Source organism: Furipterus horrens, unplaced genomic scaffold, assembly GCF_987537825.1.
Source record: "Furipterus horrens unplaced genomic scaffold, mFurHor1.1.pri manual_scaffold_10, whole genome shotgun sequence".
NCBI classification, from domain to species: Eukaryota; Metazoa; Chordata; class Mammalia; order Chiroptera; family Furipteridae; genus Furipterus; species Furipterus horrens.
In genome coordinates, this window is record NW_028327180.1 from 63,164,373 (window position 1) to 63,184,681 (window position 20,309).

Sequence of the window (20,309 nt, forward strand, 5' to 3'; positions counted from 1 at the left end):
GGGCTGATGGTAGCACAGCTGTGGTGAGGGGCAAGAAATGTAAAGCGTCTGGGAAATAATACCAAGTGGTTCGCCCTACACAAGGTTAGGTGTAGGAGAGAGGAAGGGGATGGGCTTCAGCTGAGGCTTTGCTTGGGAGCAGGTTATGCCAACACTTGTTGACATGCCTCTGGTGCGGCAGTTGAGACTCCTTGTGTGTTTTTTCCCTGATGGTGCCACCCCTTCCACAGCCTGTGAGCTCAGCTAGCGCAGTGCTGAACCTCTCCCCAACCCTCCCTGTCTGCCTCCCCTTACTGATTCAGAATGGTGTCCAGAATTCCCAGGTTTCTTCCTCTTAAACTGAAACTTGGTTTTCCCCTAAGACACCACTTCCAAAAACACCTAAGCACTCATTTTTCCATTAATCTTGGCACCAGGAGTCAGGATCTGTATTGTCTTCTGCCACCTTGATGCTCTGTCCTCCTGGAGCATGTGCCATCTGCTGGGACTATCCCATTCTGGTTGCTACTGGCCATTGCCCGGATGTTGGCAACTGACACTCCACCACGTCCTGGGTGACTCGTCTCCACTTGTGGATCCTCTAAACTGGTCCTACAGGTCCTGCGGTGAGTTGCAGCCGAGGATGATGGGAAGAGGCTTTGGAGTCAAATCTGGCTTTGAAACTGCTCAGCTGATTGCTCACTGATGAGGGCAAGTTTCATCACCTGTGAGCGCCGTGGCACCACACACTTGCACAGTTAGGCACCCCTGAGTGGGCTGGTATCTGAAGTGCCTGGCAGTAGGAGGCTGGTGGTGCCTCCTTCCCTCCTGTTGCTCCCAGCAGTGCCAGGCTTGGAGTGAGGCCTACAGTTGGAACTGGTTCACCCTCAGGACCTCAGAACCAGCCGTTCGCTGACCACAGCCATGATCATTCCAACTCCACTGTCCCTTCTCTGCCTTCAAAAAGCCTTTCTGTCCCTCCTTGTTGGTTTTAGTTCTCCCCGCTGGAATTGTCTTGGCTTCCAACCTCCACTACAAGCCAGTACTCAGACACAATTCCTGATGTCAACCCAGCCATCACGCTGCATATGCCTAGAACCCATCAGCACGAACTGAAGAGCCCTGGGTGGCTCCCATCCACACCTTTGATTCAGCTCCAGGGACCTCCCAGGGCATTTCTCACATTGACACCGCTCCATTGTGTCCCCCTTTCTCAGGCCCGGGCCACCTGCATCCTTCTACAAGCCCGTTACCACACCAGCCTACTTCCTGAGAAAACTGAGGTCTTGTCACAGAACTCCTTTTGCACCCCCAGATTGTTCTGTGATATCACCTGCTTCCTCTTTCCCTTGTCTTGTGGGTGCATTTTCTTTTTTTTGAAGATTTTATTTTTAGAGAGAGGAGAGGGGAGGGAGAAAGAGGGAGAGAAACATCCATGTGTAGTTGCTTTTCACATGCCCCTAACCGGGGACCCACCCTGCAACCTAGGCATGTGCCCTGACCAGGAATAAAACTGGTGACCCCTTGGTTTGCAGGTCGACACTCAATCCACTGAACCACACCAGCCAGGGCTGCATTTTCTTTTAAAAGCATAACTTATACACAGTAAAATGCCCAGATCTTAAATCTACAGCTTGATAAAATTTTACCTGTGTGTACCCCCAAACCAAGATGCTGAATACTTCCTCACCCCAGAAAGTTCCCTCATACATCTTTCTGGTCACTAGCCCCTCAGAGAGCCACTATTCAGACTTCTTTCACCGTAGAAGGTTTGCCTATTCTTGAACTTCATGTAAGTGGACTTGTGTGTATGTGATTTTATAAATTGTTTCCCTGATTCAAGTATTTTCCTATTTATGTCAGGAAAATTAAATTTCATAATACCAGGCCCTGGCCAGGTAGCTCAGTTGGTTGGAGTGCTATCCTGCTACACCAAGGTTGTGGGTTCCATCCTCGGTCAGGGCACATACAATGAATACAAGAATAAGTGGAAGAGCCAATTGATGTTCCTTTCACTCTCTGCCTATCTCTAAAATCAATAAATTTTAAAAATTCATAAAAATAAATTTTTAAAAACATTAATACCACACTGTCCAGAGATGTCCATTGTTAATATTCTTCCCAGACTTTACGTATAAAAAATTTTTAACAGAAATGGGATAATATTGAAAATATTGTATTATCTATATTTCATGCATTTCTTTTACATATTTTTAATGGCTATGCAGCATTTCACTGAATGGATGTACCATAAATTTGTAATTTAGGTTATCAGTTATCTTGTGACATTTAGGTTGTTAAAACTTTTTTTTTACTTTTCTATATAGCAGGTTGATAACCTTGAAGTTAAATGTGCACATCCATGCTTATTTTTTCAGGAAAAAAAGAAGTCCTAGATGGAAAGTTACGGAGTCAAAATAGAAATGGGAATTTTTACTTTTTTAAATGTTTTATCCCCAAATTGTAGTATAGAAAATTATACTCCTGCCAGCAGTGCTCAGTCTCCTGTTCAGGTCACCGCTGCCAAACCTTGACCAACAGCTATCAGCTCCCTTTCTGTCACCTAGACCTCTTTATCTTCCACCCAACAAGGCTTGCCGTCTCTTCCTTATAAAGCCTGAACCTTGCAGTGCCTACAGGCCACCCAGCGCCCCATCTCCTCCCCGACAGGGTGGTTTGCGCAGCCAGCTCCCATTCCCTTCTTGTTCATTTCATCTCCACTGACCACCTCTCACAGGCACCTGTGACCTAATCACCATTTTCCTTGGTCTCTTTCAAGACCTTTCTGACGGTAGTTTCCCAACTGGTACCTGACGTAGAGTAAGTGTCACCCTGTTTCTGTTCCCACAGGCCAGGGGTCAGGTTACATGAACTAGATTAAGAAATTTTCACTTTATCCTAAGGGCCACTGGCAGCTTTAAGCAAGGCAGACACATAAGATTTGGGTTTCTGCAAGCTGATTCTGTCACCATGGAGACTGGATGGGAGGGGCAAGATAGTAAGCAAGACTAAGGTGACACGGTGGGGTCTTGAGTTAGGAGTCACAGCGATGGAGAGAAGCTAGTGGAGGACTCGAGCATACGGACCAGGCCTGGAGGCAGACCAGGTATGGACCGGGAAGGAGAAGGAACTTGGGTGATGCCCAGGCTTCAAACAACTGGATTTAGGAACAAAGACTGACTGATGACGTCGACAGGTGCATTTCAGTGGAGTGCAGTGTCAGAAGGCAGACAGAATAAGAGGAAGGGGACATGGGAAGATTGAATATGGCAGCTCTCCCAAAGTCTGCCAGGGAAAGCTAGGGGCACATGGGACAAGCCAGAGAGGAGCCTGGCCTGAGGTAGGAGAAACTTCATTAGGTTTAATGGCTAAAAGCAATCAAGTTTTAGAGGAAGAAGTTGAAGGTGCACAAAGAAAGATGTCACTGGGGTGGAGGGAGGGGCAAGGAAGGATGGAAGAAGTCACTGCTTTTGCAGGTTTGAAGGCATAAGTGGAGGGCGTCCCCGAGCGATGGCCTCTGTTCTCTGTCAGGTTCAGGGGAGAGGACCAGTTCGGAGGTCTAAGAAGACTGAGGAAGGTTTGAAATAGCTGTTTCATCAGAAGTGTAGGATGTCTTAGAAGGCTTTCTGGGCAAATCGAGGGCCCGGGGAGACGGACTGGGACACACGGTGGGAGTAGGCATCCACTCGTCAGCCATGTGTCCCCATCTACCTTCCTCACAGCCACCAATTTCCTTCTGAAAACAGGTCACACACGGCGGGCACTCAGAAGTTCTCAGTGCCTCCTTTGTCCAGCTCTGGGGCCCCTGGGAGCTGTGTAACTTCATTTGTCTCTGTCCCTCCACATGTTAAACTCATTGACTACCCAGATCTCTTGGCTGTTCCCTAGACACACCTCAAACTTTCCCACCTAACGTGAGGCTGGGACTACTGTACTCAAAGAAATGGTTTAAAGGATGTGCTGTCAGTTTTTCAAACCCTCTGATGGCCAGAGAGGCAAGCCCCTAGGCAGCATGATCCCAGTCTTCCAGAACCACATATAAGAAAGACTCAGTCACAACCCACGTTCCAGCAGGTAGCGTGGTACCGTCACTATGGGAGGCACACTGATGCGCACAAAGCCCGCACACCCTCCTGTTCTCATGCAGTGCCGGCCTTTGGGTGCCTTTATCAGAGGGGCTTAGTTGGCAAGCAACAATCAGGAAAGCCACTCTAGCTAATTTAAGGGGGAGAATGGATGTGTTGGAAGAGCGGGCAGGTCCCAGATGGGAAAGCCGAACCTCCGGAAGGGTGGGTTGAGGGCCGTTGTGGGCAGGGGTGTCAGAGGTGGAGGACAGCTTGGGATGTCATCAGGGTCCCCACCTTTGGGAGAGGGGAGCACAAGTTGCAAGCAAGTCAGCGCTTCTGTGCTCAGTTGCACCCCATTCAATGAGTTTTTCTATTAAAAAACTGCAAAAAAGTAGAAAGAAAACATTATTCACATTCCCACCACCCAAAATGATTACTATTTTACATATTTGCTTCCAGCTTTTTTTCTCCGGACACACTTTGGTTAAAATCACATAAAATGCTTATACATTTGCTAAAATAACGCCCTTTATGCTCAGCACAGGTGGCTGACTGGCGGCTGAGTCGGACTCAGCGCCCACCCTCAGGCGACCGGCCTGCGTGGTGCTGAGCTCTGGGCTGCGGAGGGGCACGCTTCCCCAGCTCGTGAGCTCTGCGGAGGAGCGGGGCGGGGCCGCCCGCAGTCCTCATCACACGAATGAATGAATGACTGGGAATGAGATCGGTCACCGTGGACAGCACTCTGCTGGACACGGAACGAAAGAGCGCAGGCACGTGGGCCGGGGGCTGGGTCAGCAGAGACCCGGGCAACCGGCAGCCCAGTCCTAACGGGGGAGACGCGCGGAGAAGGGCGGCGTAGCGTGTGCCCTGGGAGACCAGTGGACGTGTGGCCGGCTCTGCTTGAGGGAGGGGGCTGGGGAAGTTTACATGAAAGTATGGGAGGCAACACAGGTTGATTCAGGGGCAAGGGAGTGCGGGGCAGACGCGCCTGGGCCTGATCCCACTCTGCTGTGTGCTGTCCCTGAGATCTGGGGAAGCCCACTCCCCTCTCTGAGCCTCAGGCCGCGCCCTCAGCCAGACGACAGAGGTCTGTGGGGGGCCGGGCGCCGCAGGCGGCCGCGTCGGGGACGACAGGGGTCTTCCGCAGGGGGGACGGCACGCGCTATGCGGGTGGAAACTGCAAGAACCCAGCCTGGTTGGGGGGCCGAGGGTCGGGGCCGACAAGAGCGAGCCCAGCTGGGGATCCTGGTTCTTGTGCTGTCTCCCGCCCCTCGCTCAGGGAAGCCGGAGAAAACAGCGCTGGGGAGAAGCAAACTCCGAAACCCATTTCTCTGACATCATCAGCCTTCCTCTGAAAGGACAAAGGAGGGTTATTTTCGGGGCTGAACTCGGTCTGGCTTCAGGCTCTCCATTCATCAAAGCGAAAAAGACAAAAGAAGTGAAACGCCTTTTGTGGCTGCCAGCCCCCCAAGAACCCCTGAAAGGGGCAAAGGACTTCCACTGCTTCTTGTGCCCAGGAAGTTTGTGGTACGGGGTGGGGCAGCTGGAAGAGAGGGACAAAGAGACTAAAGGGAAGCCTCCTTAGGACTTCTCAAAAGTGGTGTGGCTCAGTGGGTTGGTTGGGCTTAGTCCTGCAAAGCGACAGGTTAATCCCCAGTCAGAGCACATGCCTGGGCTGCGGGCCAGGTCCCCAGTTCGGGGCGCGCAAGAGGCAACCCATTGATGTTTCCCTCACATATCACATCGTTGTTTTTCTCCCTCTCTTTCTCCCTTCCTTCCCCTTTCTCTAAAAATAGATAGATGGATAGATGGATAGACAGATAGATAAATTTTAAAAAGTGGACTCACTGACTTGGAGAACGCATGGGTGGTCCGATTCTCTCATCTTCCACCTGGGCCTAGATTGCAGCCTCTTCTAGCTTCCGTTCCTCCAAATGGAAGCCAAAGATACAGACCTCGACTCAGGAGGTTGAGCAGCAAAAGAAACACTGGTTTATAAGGCCCCCTGGGACGTGGCCTCTACCCTCCTCTCCAGCTTCACCCTGTGCTCTTGCTCAAACTCGTTCTTTATTATTATTATGGTTATTGATTTTGTAACAGAACCTCTGGGCTGCTCCGATTGAAGCAGAACCCACAGGTCGTTTAGTTAGGGACCCGATTGCCCGCCGCCAGAATTACAACTCTCAGTACTAGAGTTTAGTGAAAAGAAAAGGAACTGTTTATTTAAACAGTTAAATAGATTTAGATTATTTGCAGATTTCTGCTGTTGAGTCCTATGTTCTTTAAAATACCCACAAACACATAGTTCTGCCTCCCCCTACCAAACCAGGCCAGCCTTAGAAAAGTCGGAAACACCGTTTCCCTACTTCCTAGGCACAGTTCAGCTTTACAAGTAGCTGCCAATCACTCAAATCTGATTGGGGAGGTCCTTTCTGCGGCGCGGTGCCCTCCAGCTTTTAATGCAGAACCGCGTAGATTCTCAGCCTCCTTGTAAACTGCCTTCTTCCTGCAAACCGAGTAGATCTGATCTCCTTCTCAAAACTGCATGGCGAGAGCCTCTTAAAGCAGCCTGGAGAGCCCTCCCATGGAGAACTCAGCTTATTTAATCAGCATGGAGAAGGCCCCTTCATCAAGCTGCATGGGGCAGGGGGTGGGAGACAGAGAGAGAGAGAGAGAGAGAAATAGAGTGAGAGAGCCCAAGAGAGCGTGAGACCTCCGCTAAAATGTCCACAGCTGCTTATATATCCCTGACTGCGTCCTCTGAGGCAGTGGGTGTTGCAACCAGTTCTTACCATGCACAGAACCCTCCGCAGGCTTTGTAGGCTCCTTCCATACCATCCCACAGTTCAAGACTCCTCCCATCTTCTTGGGCCTTGGAAGTATCAAAGCCATTTTGCATAACAAAGATACTAGCAACTAGCCCCAGGCAAGCAAAGGCGTCTTTAAAGCTTCCTTTTCTCCATCCCCCAGCCGCAAACTCTGGGGTTTGTTTTTGGACACCCCTGTTTCTGTAACAATTTGAGAGATGAGAGAGAGAAATATCAAGTTGTTTCACTTACTGATGCGTTCATTGGGTGATTTTTGTATGTGCCCTGATGGGAGATCAAACCCACAACCTTTGCTTATGCGAATGACTCTGTAAGAAACAAGGACATAGTGACTCCCAAACCAGTAGAAAGTCATTAGTAACAACGGGGAAATGTATTTAAAGGGTCTCCAGGACAAATGTAATTAGAGGATCTCTAAGAAGGGAGTTGACAGCATTAGCATATTTAAAATCACAATAGGGGCATTTAGAGGATCGCCTTGGATTGTAACTCCAGAGTAACCAGTAGTGGAGAAACGGGGAAGAAGGAAAGGGGTGGAGGAGCTAATCAATTTCACTTTAGAGTGGCAATTTCACTTTAGGGTGAGGCACTTTACTATAAAACCAGCTTTCTTTGTTCTCCTGGCTGAGGGTGCGCCGGACTCTGCAGACTCGTGAATAAATGCCTTGCTTTGCTGCTAAAGTCCTGTGTCCCAGTTTTTATTGTGAGCGTTTCTCACAACTCTAACCAACTGAGCTACCTGGTCAGGGCCTCAAATTCATCCTTGCCTCTGGGCCTTTGACTATTCTGTTCCGTCTGGAATACTTTTCTCCTGGCTAGCATTGTCAGGTCTCCCTAATATCAACGTTGCCTCCTCTGAAAGACCACTGCCCTTGTTATAATTTGAAAGTGCTGTTCATCCGTGTCTGTCTCTCCTTCCAGGTGCCAGCTTCCTGGATGCAGGGACATCATCTCATTCAACACAGCTGCCACAGTGCCAGACCAGTGTCTGACTTTAGGCAGAGGCCCTCAGCCAGGTCTTTTTCCTCACTGTGTTTTAAAGATTTGTCCTGGCTGGTTTGGCTCAGTGGATTGAGCGTCGGCCTGCGAGCTAAGTGTCGCTGGTTCGATCTTCCAGTCAGGGCACATCAGAGAAGGAAAACTCTGATTCCAAAAAACCTCCGCTGCCTTGCGGCATACCTCTTCAGGGGAAAGGCTAAGGGAGTAAACCCCGACAGAAAATCCGGAGCCGGAGTCCCTAAGGCGGTTTGACGTTGTAGTCAACACCGGCAACTCCTGCGGCGCACCTGAAGCCAAGCTGTATTGACTCCGTCTTTCCCTTGGACCCTTCAGCTGCGAAGAGAGGGGGGGTCTGCTGCATGGGCAACAGCAGACCCTCCATATCACCCTGCCCAGGCTCTGTAGCTTCAGCTTCACTGGAGAGGACACTCCAGCGTCATCGCAAGATGTCGATTCAACACGGGAGGAAACAGATACCGTGTCACTCCCGAGTCGGACTGCACAGCCATTCTTGGTGGTGCAGATAGACTCTTAAGAAGCTACACCATCGTCTCTCGAGACGGACGGCTGCCGAGAGAGGGTTTTAAAGATTTTATTTATTTATTTTTAGAGAGAGGGAAAGGGAGGAAAAGAGGCAGAGAAACATCAATGTGTGGTTGTCTCTTGCACATCCCCAATCAGGGACCTGGCCTGCAACCCAGGCATGTGCCTTGATTGGGAATCGAACCAGTGATCCTTTGGTTTGCAGGCTAACGCTCAATCCACTGAGCCACACAGCCAGGGCTCAGCCAGTTTTTTTGAATGAATTTATTTAGCACAAATGACATGCCAAGCACCCGACCAGGCCCTGAGGGTCAGTGGCACTCACACAGAGGGCTGTCACACCTTCTGTGCCTAGGGAACACAGTGTCCTCCCTGGCAGTACCCAGGCTGAGCTTGAAGGACCCTGAAGGCAGAAATGGTGAGAAAGCACCTGGCCCTGACACTCTCTCCTCCTTCCTCCAAGAAAAGCTTGTGCTGTGCACTTTTTGGAAAGACATTGATCGGGCCACCTGACAGTTAATAAAGACACACCACTTTACTGCCAATCCATCTGTTCTTCAGAGAGTGGCCTCCATAGGCCAGGCACTGGAGACGCTGGCAGGCAGAGCCCCTAATAGAAGCAGGTAAGGAGAATGCTCACGGTCGACCCTGGCCACACCTGAGAATAATGGAACTTGGACCCACACAGGATAGGATTTTAATCTGATTCATAAAGCTTGGACTTGATCCAATTTCCCCATGGGCTTTTTTATTTACTATTTTGAAATAAATACAGATTTATAGGAAGCTGCAAAAATATTACAAAAAAGTTTTATGAACGCTTCGTTTTCCTTAATGATAAGCTCTTTTCTGAAACCAGAAACTTGACATTGGCATGGATTTAATCAGTTTTACATGTACCCATCTGTTTGTGTGTGTGTGGGGGGGGGGTTCTGTCTGTTTCCTCGCCTGTGTAAATTCATGTAGCCACACCATAATCAAGATACAGAACAGCTCTATTGCCCAAAGATCTTCCTCCTGCTACCCACCCCCCCCACTCTGTTTTCCCGTCTCTAACCCTGGCAACCACAAATTGGTCATTTTGATAGTTATATAAATGGAATTACATGTTCCCTTATGTTAGGTCCAGCGAGAGTGAGAGAAGAAACGACAGGAGAACAGGCCATGAGTCTAAAAGATTTATTTGACCAGCTGCACAAGAAGGCTGAGACCAAGAAGGCGGGAAGGTGTCAGCAGCCCCGAGTAAAACAAAGGCTGGGGTTGTTAAAGGGGTAAGGGAAGGGGGAAGGGAGTTGAAGGGACTCTCTCTGTTGATGGCTTTGGGGGAGTTGGCTCTGAGAACCGAGAACTTTACTAAAACAGAAAAGTTACTACACTCTTGCTGGCAAGTTACGATATCCTTGGAGGACATAGGCCTTGCCAGCAGGCTAAGATATCTTTGAAGGATACAGTTACTGTGGGGGCAGCAGAAGTATTGGGGGTTAGGCAGTCCCTGTAACCAGCAGTTACTGCAGGGACTTGCTAAAACCAGACCTGCATTCCCAGAACCCGGGTCTTATGCCTAAGACCTTGGTGACTGGCTTTTTCCACTCAGCATAATTCCCTTGAGATCCATCTAAGTTGTCATATGTATCTGTAGTCAGTTCCTTTTCACTACTGAGTAGTATTCCAGGATGTAGAAGCACTACATTTGTCTAACCATTTCTTCATTGAAGATAATTGGGTTATTCCCTGTTTGGGGTTATTATGAAAGAAGCAGCTGGTGAACATCAGTGTTTGTGTTTTTTGTGTGGACATGTTGTTTTTCTGGGATCGACGGCCAGTAGTGAAGTTGCTGGGTCATGTGGTCAATGTGGGGTTAGGTTTACAGGAAACTGCTGGGCCAGAGACCAAGCAGAGGCTGCAGTGGCTCCTGAAGTGTGGCTACCTGGCCATCAGCTGGAGCCCTACTGTGAGAAATGCTCACAATAAAAACCAGGACACAGGACTTGAGCAGCAAAGCCAGGCGGTTATTCATGAGTCTGCAGAGTGGGGCACACCCTCAGCCAGGAGAATGTACGCGCCAAGTAGATGAAGAAAACTGGTTTTATAGCAGTGTGATTAGCTCCCCCTTCCTAACGTGATTAGCTCCCCCACTCCTCTCCTTCTCCCCTGTTTTTTCATTACTGGTTATTCTGGAGTTACAATCTAACTCGATTATCTAAATGCCCCTGTTGTGATTTGTAAATAAGCTAATGCTGTCAACTCCCTTCTTAGAGATCCTCTAATTACATTTACCCTTGAAACCCTTTAATTACATTTGCCCTTAAGACCCTTTAATTACATTTGCCCTTTGTTACTAATGACTTTCTACTGGTTTGGGAGTCACTATGTTCTTGTTTCTTACACTACCCCTCTCATGCCTTACCTGGGATTTAAGGGGGGTGCAGATCCCGGAATGCCCGCACTAACAATTTTGAACTTACTTTGGGGTAAAAAGGATGACATGGACATGTGGATTTGGAGGCAAAGGACAGAAACAACATGGAAACTGTACTCCTGCTGGGGTGCATAGAGGTGGGACATTGCTCAGATAGTCATCAGGTGAACAGTATAGGGGTCTTATTTCGCAGATGCATGTATGGCTGAGTAGAATACCCATGGTGGAAGACAGGCAGGCATGGTTCAAAAGACTTTGACCGCTGTGTGGAGGTGCCTGCCCTGGGCCTTAACTGGCAGGTTTGTCTTCCATGCTTGTTATGAATCTCACCCTCGGGGGATTTTAAAGAGAATAGAAATACAAAGTGGCTTTTAAGGAAAAGGGAACCTGCTCTGTTTTCCTCTAAATAGCCCCAAATTCTTGTCAGTAGGATGTGCAAAACAAAATGATTGAGTAAGAGTGTTTTTGAACTTGTGTAAAATACCCCGGAGCTTCAACCCTGTATTGATCTGCATCTCCCTTTGTTATTACTCCCAACCATTTGGTGAAGGGTTGCATGTTTTTCTTATGCATTTCCTCATGTAGAAAGTAGACAAAAACCCTCGCTAATAAAGAAACGGGGGCGATTTTCCTCAGAGAAAACCCCCTCCCTTCCTTCCTCAGATGGTAAGTGACTGAGTAGTTTCTTCATCCATTCTGAGGGACCCTGAGTCTCTCTCAACCCACTGACTTATTTGTTATGGACTATATCAAAATACATGCTTTTAACAACATTAAAAACATTAAAAAAAAGAAGCCTGTCAACTGTTATTGCACTGTGGCTGTACTATTTAACGTTCTCACCAGCAATGTATGAGAAATACAGTTTCTCTGCAACCTTGCCAGAACTTGATATTGTCATTGCATATTATTTTAGTTGTTTTAATAGATATGTAATAATCTTAATGTGGTTTAATTGACATTTTCTTAATGGCTATTGATGCTGAACACAAGAAATATCCTCTTTGCTAAAATGTATGTTGACGTCTTTTGTTCATATCTAAGTCAGAGATTTTCAACTGACGTGCTGTAAGAAGTTTTAAAACATGCAATACCTGACTGTTTAGTCAGAAGCACGGACCTTTTTTCCCCTAGATTGTCAAATAAAAAATGAGCACAGCTAACACAACAATAGCTGTCTTATGTGAATGAATCTAAATTGTACCTATTTTTTATTTTTTTGTCAGATTGGCAAAAATTATATTTTTGGTATGCCACAGAATTTTAGTAATTAGTTTGTGTGCCATGAAATTTAAAATGTTGAAAATTGCTATTTTTTAAAGTATATTTTATTGATTATGTTTTTATAATAGTCTCAATTTCCTTTCCTTTAGCTCCCCTCTTCCCAGTACCCATCTTCCCTCCAGCAATCCCACGTTGCTTATTTCATGTCCTGAGTCGTGCGTCTAAGTTCTTTGGCTTCACCCTTTCCTATATTATTCTTAACTTCCCCCTATCTATTTTGCACCAACCAATTATGCTTCTTAGTCCCTGCCCCATTTCTGCATTTCTCCCCCTTCCTCCTCCCAGCTGATAACCCTGCAAATGATCCCCACACCTATGATTCTGGTTCTATTCTGGTTGTTTGCTTAGTTTGTTTTTGTTTTTATTTTTTAGATTCAGTTGTTGATAGTTGTGAGTCTGTTGTCATATTAATGTTCATAGTGTTGATCTTCTTTTTCTTTAGTAAGTCCCTTTGACATTTCATATAATAATGGCTTAGTGATGATGAACTCCTTTAGTTTTATCTTGTTTGGGAAGCACTTTACCTGCCCTTCCATTCTAAATGATAGCTTTGCTGGATAGAGTAGTCTTGGTTGTAGGTCCTTGCTTTTCATCACATTGAACACTTCTTGCTAGTCCCTTCTTGCCTGCAAAGTTTCTTTTGGGAAATCAGCTGACAGTCTTAGAGGCACCTCTTTGTAGGAAATTCTCTGCTTTTCTCTTGCTGCTTTTAAGATTCTCTCTTTATCTTTCACCTTTGGCATTTTAATTATGATGTGTCTTGGTGTGGTCCTCTTTGGGTCTAGCTTGTTTGGGACTCTGTGCTTTCTGGACTTGTATGTCTATTTCCTTTGGCAAATTAAGGAAGTTTTCCTTCATTAAGTTTTCATATAAGCGTTTGATTTCTTGCTCTTCCTCTTTTTTCTTTTTTTAAAAAATAATTTATTTATTTGTTTGTTTATTTTTAGAGAGAGAAGAAAGGAGAGAGGGAGAGAAACATCATTGTGTGGTTGCCTCTCATTCGCGCCCCCAATTGGGGACTTGACATGCAACCTAGTCATGTGCCCTGACTGGGAATCAAACAAGCGACATTTGGCTCGCAGGCTGACACTCAATCCACTGAGCCACAGCAGCCAGGGCTCACTCTTCCTCTTCTTCTGGCACACCTATGATTCTGATGTTGGCATGTTTAAAATTGTCTCAGAGGTTCCTAAGCCTCTCCTCATTTTTTTCAATTCTTATTTCCTCATTTTGTACTAGTTGACCATTTTATTTCTTCCTTATATTCCAAATCAGTTTGTAATTCCCAGTTTCCTTCTCCTTACCATTGGTTTTGTGTGGATTTTTCTTCATTTCATTTAGTATAGTCTTCACTTCTTCCTTTATGTGTTTGCAATACTTAAGCATATCTGTCAAGTCTGTGAGCATCTCTATCACCAGTGTTTTGAACTCTGCATCTTTTAGGTTGGCTGTCTTCTCATTTGTTAGGTTGGCTATCTCCTCATCACTTAGTTTTCCCACTGGAACCTTAATCCATCTTTTGGGCCATACTTCCCTGTCTCCTCATCTTGACAGGCTCCTGTGTTTATTTGCCTCTGTCAAAAATCACTGTTTTAAGTGGATTGTTTTTTGTTGAATTTTGAGAGTTCGAAAGGATATGAGTCCTTTGTCAGACATGTAACTTGCAGCTTGTTTTAATTTTTAAAAATATTTTACTTATTTATTTTCAGAGTGAGGGCAAGGGAGGGAGAGAAACATAATGTGTGAGAGACACATCAATCAGTTGCCTCTCACATGCCCTCAACCGGACCTGCAACCCAGGCATGTGCCCTGACTGGGAATTAAACCGGCGACCTTTCAGTTGGCAGGCCAGCACTCCACCCACTGAGCCACACCAGCCAGGCAATAATGCTTTTTAAAAAGTTTTAAATTTTTTATTGAATTTATTTGGGGTGACATTGGTTAGTAAAATTATATAGGTTTCAGATATACAGTTCTATATCATCCATATATTATACTGTGTGTTCACCACCCCAGTGAAGCCTCCTTCCATCACCACTTATCCCTGCTTTTATCTCCCCATACCCTCTTCTATCTCCTCCCAGCCCTCCTCCTCTCTATATGACCCATTTTGAGTTCATTTTTGTACAAAGTGTGAGGCTTAGGTCAATTCTTTTTCTTTTTTTTTTTTCCCCTCGTGGAAGTCCAATTACTCTAGTATTATTTGTTGAAAAGAAATGACTATCCTTCATCAAATGTTCAAAAACCAGTTGGCCGTTCTTTCGTGGGTCTATTTCTGGGTTCTTTACCCTGTTCCACTGATATTCCTCTGTGAGCACACTGATTAAGGCAGCTCGACACTAAATCTTAAAATCAGGCAGAGTGATTCTTTGTACTTTATTCTTGATTTTCTTTTTCTAAATATATTTTATTGATTGTGCTATTATGGTTGTCCCTATTTTTCCCCTATGCCCTTCTCCATCCAGCACTCCCCAGTCTCTCTGGCAATTGCCCCCTTAGTTCATGTCCATGGGTCATGCATATAAATTATTTGGCTTCTCCATTACTTTACTATTCTTAACATTGCCCTTTCTACTTTTTACTTGCTAGTTATGCTTCTTGATCCCTGCACCTTCTCCCTCTTTCTCCCTTTTCCCCCTCCCAGCTGAATGTCCTCCATATGCCCTCCATATCTATGGTTCTGTTCCTGTTCTAGTTTGCTTAGTTTTTGTTTTGCTTTTTTTTTTTAGATTCATTTGTTGATAGTTGTGAGTTTGTTGTCATTTTACTGTTCATAGTTTTGATCTTCTTCTTTCTCTTAAATGTGACCCTTTAACATTTCATATAATAAGGGCCTGGTGATGATGAACTCCTTTAGCTTTACCTTGTCTGGGAAGCACTTTATCTGCCCTTCCATTCTAAATGATAACATTGCTGGATAGAGTAATCTGGGTTGTAGGCCCTTGATTTTCATCACTTTGAATATTTCTTGCCAGTCCTTTCTTTCCTGCAAAGTTTCTTTTCATAAATCAGCTGACAGTCTTATGAGAACTCCTTTGTAGGAAATTCTCTGCTTTTCTTTTGCTGCTTTTAAGATTCTCTCTTTAACTTCCAGCCAAGATGGATGCCTAAACTGACACACTCTGTCTCCCTCCACAACTAAGAAGGAATACATCTACCGCAAAACCAGAAATAACTACAAATTCCAGAAAATAAAGCTACATGGAAGTCCAATGTATGAAGTTATAAACAAGTGGTGCTCATCTGGATGGGTAGGAGGAATGAAGCTGGGGCGGAGAGGTCAAGCTGTGCTGGTGGCAGGAGTTGTGGCGATGGCGACGAGATGGCAGTAAGCACAGACACACGTATTTAAAAAGAGGCGAGAAACACCTGGGGAGCACCCCCAGCTGCAGAACAGACCCATCAGCTCGCAATTGCAATACTGGGGAAGGCAGACCCCCATTGCCTTGGACTGTGAAGGCTGGAGGGGGTGGGAACAGAGTAAGAAGCTCCCAGTCTCTCAGCGGAGAATAAATGGCAAAAATCCATCTTGGACCCCTGCCCCCTCACAAAATGTCACAGCATGGTGAGAAGGGTCACCCGGTAGTGACAAGTGCACAGGGCTCCGCCTCCTATAGCAGAGGAAGTATGACAGCCCTGCCCAGGAAGCAAAGGTAAACACAAAACTGTCAAGATGCCACAGATCATCCTGTTCCAGTGACGTAGCTGTCCAGCCAATAAATATCTGATCTAACAGCTCAGCAAATAGGAAATCTTTCTGAGGCACAGTTCAGAGCTTTGATTATAAGAATGCTTACAGACCTGACAGCAGTTCTTAAACAAGACAGGGAAGGAATAAAGGCTAGTCCTGCTGAAATGAACAAAAACACATATAAGACTAGTGATGAAAGAAAGGAAACCAGGGGTCAAATCAACAAATGGAAACATAGGGAAGGAACAAACTGTCAACCAGTGCAGAAAGAGGAAACAAAAAGTGAGGAAAATGAGGAGAGGCTCAGAAACCTATGGGAGAGCTATAAGCGGGCCAACATCCAAATCATACGGTTGCAAGAAGGCGAAAAAGAAGAACTAGAAATTGAAAATTTATGTAAAAAAATAATGAAGCAGAACTTCCCTAACTTGGGGGAGGAAACAGACTTATAGGTCCAGGAAGCACAGAGAGTTCCAAATAAACTGGACCCAGGGAGAACCACACCAAGATGCATTATAATCAAAATGTCAAAAATTAAGGATAAAGAGAGATGCTTAAAAACAGCAAGAGAGAAAAAGATAATTACATACAAAGGGGTCCCAATAAGACTGTCAGCTGATTTCTCAAAAGAAACTCTACAGGCAAGAAGGGACTGGCAAAAAATATTAAAAGTAATGAAAATAAAAAACCTACAATCATGATTACTCTATCCAGCGAAGCTTTCATTCAGAATAGAAGGGCAGAGAAAGTGCTTCCGGGACAAAGTAAAACTGAAGGAGTTCATCAGATCCAAACCACTGTTATATGAAATGTGAAAGGGACTTGTTTAGGAGAAAGAGTATCAAAACTATGAACATTAAGACGAAAACTGTATCACAACAGCCAACAACAGAAGCTAGGGAATCGAAACAAAGGCAAACTAAGTAGGCAACGAGAGTGGAAAAAGAATTATAGGTGTGGGGAACATTTGGTGGGGGTGGTCAGAAAGGAGGGGGAAGGGGGGAAAGGGAGGGAGATGGTACAGGAATTAAGAAGCATAGTAGGAGGGAGTGGAATAAACAGGAAGATGTTGAGAAGAACTATATGCACAACCAATGGACATGGACTAAGGGGGGGTGGAACAACTGGAGCGAGTGGGGGTCACTGGGTGGAGGGGAACAAAGGGAAAAGAAATTGGGACAACTGACAGCATAATCAATAAAGCGTATTTTTAAAAAAAGATTCTCTAATTTTAACCTTTAGCATTTTAATTATAATGTGTCTTGGTGTGGTCCTCTTTGGGTCTAGCTAGTTTGAGACTGTGCTTCCTGGACTTGTATGTCTATTTCCTTTGGCAAATTAGGGAAGTTTTCCTTCATTATTTTTTCACATAAGTTTTCAATGTTTTGCTCTTTCTTTTCTCCTTCTGGCACCCCTATGATTTGGATGTTAGTATGTTTAAAGTTGTGCCAGAGGTTCCTAAGCCTCTCCTCATTTTTTCAGTTCTTGTTTCTTCATTCTGTACTGGGTGACTATTTATTTCTTCCTTATGTTCCAAATAGTTTATTTAAACCCCAGCTTCCTTCCCTTCCCCATTGGTTTTGTGTGTATTTTTCTTTATTTCACTTAGTGTAGTTTTCACTTCTTCCCTTACCCATTTGCTGTACTCAGTCATGTCTGTGAGCATCTTTATCATCAGCATTTTGAACTCTGCATCTGTTAGGTTGGCTATCTCTTCCTCACTTAGTTCTCTCTCTGGAGCCTTCATCTGCTCCCTCTTTGGGGCCGTACTTCTATGTCTTCTCAACTTCACAGTCTCCTGTGTTTGCCTCTGTGTATTAGGTAGTGCTGTCACACTTGTTACATTGTAAGGGGCAGAGTCTTAGGTATTTGTCTGTGTGGGGTGATGGGTTTCACCGCTTTGTGGCACTGTATGTGAGGGAGGGGGCCAGCCACAGCCACTGCCTTGTGGCCACCACCACACCGAGTCCTCTCTGCCCTGGCTCCCCAGCTCCGCCCCTCCCACCTGTCTGGATGAGTATTGCTTCTTTATATCTTTGTTTGTTGGACTTCCATGCAGTTTGATTTTCTGGTAGTTCTGGTTGTTTTTTGTTTTGAGGTAGATGTAATCCTTCTTATGGTTGTGGAAGGAGGTGAAAGTGTGTCTACCTATGCCTCCATCTTGGCTGGAAGTCCTATTCTTGTTTTTCTAAATTGTCTTAGGTACTTTGGGTTCTATGTCTTTTTTTTTTCTCTTTTGAAGAGTTTACTTATTTATTTTTAGAGAGGGGAAGGGAGGAAGAGACGGAGAGAAACATCAATGTGTGGTTGCATCTCATGTACCCCCGACTGGGGACACAGCCTGAAACCCAGGCATGTGCCCTGACTGGGAATCAAACTGGTGACCCCTTGCTTCGCCGGCTGGCGCTCAATTCACTGAGCCACACCAGCCAGGGCTGACTTTTTATATAATTTAAAAATAGGTATGTCTGTATCTCAACAAAAACCCCACTTTGCTGGAATTTTTATAGGAATTGCATTAAACCTACAGATCAATTTGCAAAGAAATGACATCTTTACTATGCTGAGACTCCTGTCAAAGAGCATGATGTGTTTCTTCATTTATGTGTTTGATTTCTTTCATCAGTGTTTTGTTGTTTTCAACATATGATAGTCCCCCTTACCGATGAGTTCAATTTCTGTGGTTTCCGTTACCTAGTGATCAACTGCAGTCCAAACACAGTAAATGGAAAGTTCAGAAATACACTACTTAAAAGTTTTAAGTTACTAGACGCTCTGAGTAGCATGATAAAATCTCTTACCACCCTGCTCCATCCAACCTCAGTCGTCCCTGGGACGTGACTCATCCTTTTTCCATCGTCTGCATGCTGTTGTAGATGCCCCCACCTCTTAGTCTCACTCAGTATCCTTTTCAGTTGTTGTTGGACTATTGTGGTATCACAGTGCTTGTGGTCAAGTCCCCCTAATTTTACTTAATAATGGCCCCAAAGCACAAGAGTAGTGATGCTGGCTATTTGGATGTGCCAAAGAGAAGCCATAAAGTGTATGTATGTATAAAAAAAAATCACAGTGTATATAAGGTTCAGTACTATTTGCCATTTCAGTCATCCACTGGGAAGTCTTGGGGTGTATCCCCTGTACACAAGAGGGAGCTACTACTGTACAAGTCTTATAACGTTTTGTTAGGTTTATACATGCTTTATTTCTTTTAAGTGATTCCAAATGGTATTTTTTTTTAACTTCAATTTCCTTGTGTTCATTGTCAGTATATAGGAATACAATTAATTTTGGTATATTGATCTTTTATCCTATGATCTGATGAACTCATGTAGTTCTAGAATTTTTAATTTTTTTTTAGATTTCTCGGAATTTTCTACGTAGGTTTTCATCACACCATCTACAAACAGGTAGTTTATTTCTTCCTTTTCCTATCTGTATGCCTAAGTTTATTTCCCTTTTCTTGCTTCATTGTGCTGGCTAGGACTTCCAGTATGATGTTGAAGAGGACTGGGGAGAGCAGACATCCTTGGCTGTCTCCATCTTGGGGGAAGCATTGTCTTTCACACCATGACGTATACTGTTAGCTCTTGGGTTTTTTGCAGATGCTCTTTATCAAGTTGAGGAAGTTAGCCTCCATCACTAGCTTGCTGAGTTTTTATGATGCGTGTATTTAGGCAATTTTATTTTGCATCCATTGATATGATACTGTGATTTTTCTTTCCCAGTACTCTTTTCAGTATTTCTTTAAACACTGTAAAAAGTTTAGAGACTACCTCCCCTGACAATTTTCTCAGACCAGGGCCCAAAAAGTCAGTTGTTTCCACTGGCTTGGTCCCCATGTCCCAGTGTGCTACGGAGTGTGTGACTGGAGTGCTCCATGTGACCAAATGGAAATGCTGCCCACAGTATGTATTCACTCTGAGATTCACATTACATCTGCATAGCCAAAGCTCAGAAAGGCCACTCAGGCTCCTGTTACCTTCCATGTGGGGCTCCGAATTTAGTTGATCATAATCCTTTTATTTGCATAAACCCTGTCATGCTCCCACAGGACTTTCTTTGAAACCCACTTAGGGAATTACACAATGGATTCTGTTCCCAAAACCTGAAAAAGTGCCCTGACCAGGGCTGAGTGGCATCACAGACACCAGGGCCCAGGTGTCCGGACCCCAACCCAAGCTGCTTCTTGCAGCACTTCAGGCCACGTTGAGTAGGAGGAATGCAACATGGTCATCTGGGCCCCTTGGTGGCTCTCAGGCCCTTCGTCCCCACTGAGCGTAGGGTGGTGGCTCCAGCCCATGTGGCCTCAGTGGGGGCAGGTTAGGGTGGGTGGGTGCACATGCAGGCTGGGCCAATCACGCTGCTGCTGCAGCTCCCTGCCGGCAGTAAAGGGTCCCTGGACGGGCACACAACCCAAGTTGGTGTAATCAGACTCCACCCTGAAAATTGTTAGAATTCCCAGGGTAAATGGGTTTCCCATGGAGACTATGCTCAACTAC